Source organism: Manacus vitellinus, unplaced genomic scaffold, assembly GCF_001715985.3.
Source record: "Manacus vitellinus isolate BGI_N305 unplaced genomic scaffold, ASM171598v3 scaffold_0_pilon, whole genome shotgun sequence".
NCBI lineage: Eukaryota > Metazoa > Chordata > Aves > Passeriformes > Pipridae > Manacus > Manacus vitellinus.
Genome location: NW_021938789.1, coordinates 54901605 through 54904685, shown reverse-complemented (window position 1 = coordinate 54904685; position 3081 = coordinate 54901605).

The window sequence follows — 3081 nt, the reverse complement described above, 5'->3', positions numbered from 1 at the left end:
TTTTTTTTTTTAATCTGGTGTGTCAGAGTGTGCAGCAGCTGTGCCAGACAGTCTAAGAATGCTGACTTAGAATGCTTGTGATAGCATGTTTTATGTCTTATTTTTAAACATGTTTTACTTTTTGTATTAAATTACTTAATGGGCAGCTTTTGGCTTCAATAAATGATACTGTCAGGGTTTTTAGAATGTTTTCTTTTGCCAGCAGTTTTTATTCATTCTCTCACTCTTTCACCTGTGTTGTCAGTCCATCATTCTGGGAAGCTTTTCTGCTGTCACTCCATCACCGTTCACTAATTCAAAACAGTGCTTTACTCTTGTAGTTAGTAACAAATTAATGTTTTCACACTGGTTTTTATCCTGTTCTTGATTTGAAAAGGAGAAATGCAGTCATGAACTTAAATGCTTCTGAGTACCAGTTTCTCCTGTCCCATAAGTGCTGACTGCCCTGAACAGTTCCTGGTGTGCTGAGCTGTAGCACTGCTGACCTGTGTAGTGCCTTGAGAGTTCTGCTGTCTGCCCCTTGGAATCAGCCCATTCTGTTCAGTATGTCAACTTAAATGCCACCCAACTGACTGCACATAAGTATGGAACTTGAGTTCAGTCTGGGTTTGGACAGTTGGTTTATTTTGCTTCTAAGTAGAAATCACTGGTTTTCTCTTGTGGACAGTTGTCATTGTATACATCAGCACAGTCCTGGAAATATTGCAGGAGTGACAGAAGTCACAAATATTATTTTTCTGAAAAAAGTTTAAGAGCACTGTAGAGTTTTGGATAAACTGACACTTCCGTTGTTTAGATGGGGGCAGGGAGGCAGGAGTGTGTGTCTCCACGCTGGTTCATTAGTTCTTTTCGCCTCCACTGAGTACTTAATAAAGGTGTATAAATAAAGGTGTACATACTTGCTTCTGTGGCCCCTTCAAAACTATTCACCACAGATGGGCGTTTTCCCATGTAAGTGAGTTAGAATTAAAAAACCCCCAAACTTAAGCTGTTTTGTTACTTACCAACCAGGGGTTGATTCATTGCTGAGGGTAAACTTTAGTGGGATTATCCCACCTAGACTGGGTGGGAAAGCTTGCTGAGAAAGGTGGCAAGAACTGATTGCTTCACACCATCTTTACCCTGGTGTTTTAGAGCAGCCCCCATCCCACTCTTCTGCTTTGGAGCTTTAGGTTAAGCACCATCTGGAGCGGTGGGTGACCGAGGGGAGGGGCTCTCTGGGCTGCTATCGGCACTGCTCAGGCAGGAGCCTCGAGCAGAGTTTGGGGGGCTGGGGCAGGTTTGTCCTGTGGATGTTGCTTTTGTAACTCACAGAACTAGTTTCCTGCTCCTTAGAGCCCAGGGGAGCCCTGCCTGGAAGGTGCAGTGGAGTCTGTCTGCTCAGGCCTTGTTGGAGAAAAGGCTGATCCAGATCAGGCACTTCTTTGGGAAACCAGAGAGGGATTCACCCCCAAATACTCTGTGCACTGTAAACTACAGGATTTCAATGAAAAGCACTGGGATCTCTTCCCAAAGAATGTATCTTTATTTGAAGTACTGACAAAATCCACTATCTGTCCCCAAGAAAATTACCCTGACTCAAACATCTTTGTAGTCTTTAAAATAAGGCTTTCAGTTTTTTGTTTTCTTGTCTATTAAAGTGAGAACTGCAAACCCATTAGTCCAAGCCTGTTGGCCTGGTCTAGGGATGTAATTTCAATGTTCAGCCCTACTTTGGCAGTCTGGCCTGACAGTGCAGAACTGTTGAATCACTTTTTAATTTTTATTAATAGTCATTTTAAATCATCAACTATGTTGATAGGACTTTTAAAGTATTAAAGAAAAAAATTGAAATATTGAAAGTAGAAGCTGCCACAATGAGGTTGGCAGCATAACTATTAGTTATGTTCATTTATATCTGATGAAGAATTATCTTTTGACATTAGTTTAAAAATAATTTGGAAATTGAAAAGAGGAATAAGACTACCCCTTTTAAAAGGAACTGATTAAAATATTTGCAGCTATGGTAGTAGTGGATTTAAAGAGACAATAACATCTGCTTTTCTGACCTTTGCTCCCTGTTAGATGTCAGTCTCTTCCTTTCTTTCATGTTGCATTAGTATCTGTAGTTCCACAACTGAAGTTTAGGGAAGGATGGAGTTTACCATGGTAAATGTGCCATCCACCTGTTTTTGTCTTGCTTCCTTCAGGAGTTTGAAAGTCAGAACCTTTCTTCATATAATTGTATGCAGTAAATATAGTCTATAAACTACTGCAGGATGCTTTAGTTTGGTGAAGCAAACAACTGGATGTCCAACAGAAAATACTTCCTTTAATAAAAAATATTGGAATCCTTTTCTTGGATGAAACTGCACCTTTGGACTGTGTGGAAACCTGAAGTATTTCAAGACTCCTTTCCAGTTATGTCATTGAACTACTGACACATATTGCACTGAGATGATTTTGAATTGGTATCAGCCCATTGTAGGGCTGCCATCCCTTTATTTAGTGGTGGTGAAATGGAAGTGCTTTGTACTTTACTTGTGGCCTTTCTTTTGACCTAAAAAAATGTGGGTTTGCCATCTGTAATATCTCATAATCTTCCAAGAGCCTCATAATTCAGTTGTCTTTTATTTCAGAGCAGGGGTGAATGGAGAGAGTTGTCCTTAGGTGTGTGTTGCTCAAAGGAAGGTAAAATTACTGTTGTTATTCTCAGTATTATGAGTGAATATGGTCAAGGAAATAGAAATCTACTTTAAAACATATTCCACCTTTTTTTTCTATCAAGATTTAAAATTCTCTGTCCTTCCCTTCCTGTGCTGCAGCTGTTTAGTACAAAGTGCTCTACACTCCCAGTACAATCCAGTGCTTGTCAGTGTACATTACAAACAGCTAAGCAAGGAAAGAGACTGTCATAGAGAGGAATACTTAATTTCACTTCTCTGCATGCATTTATTTGTGATTTCAGGAACATTTAATTGTCTAGTACTTCACAGAATTATAGAATTTTTTAGGTTAGAAAAGTCTGACTGTTAACCCAGCACTGCCCCTTAACCTGTGTCCTCGAGTGCCACATCTATACTTTTAAATACCTCCAAGGAT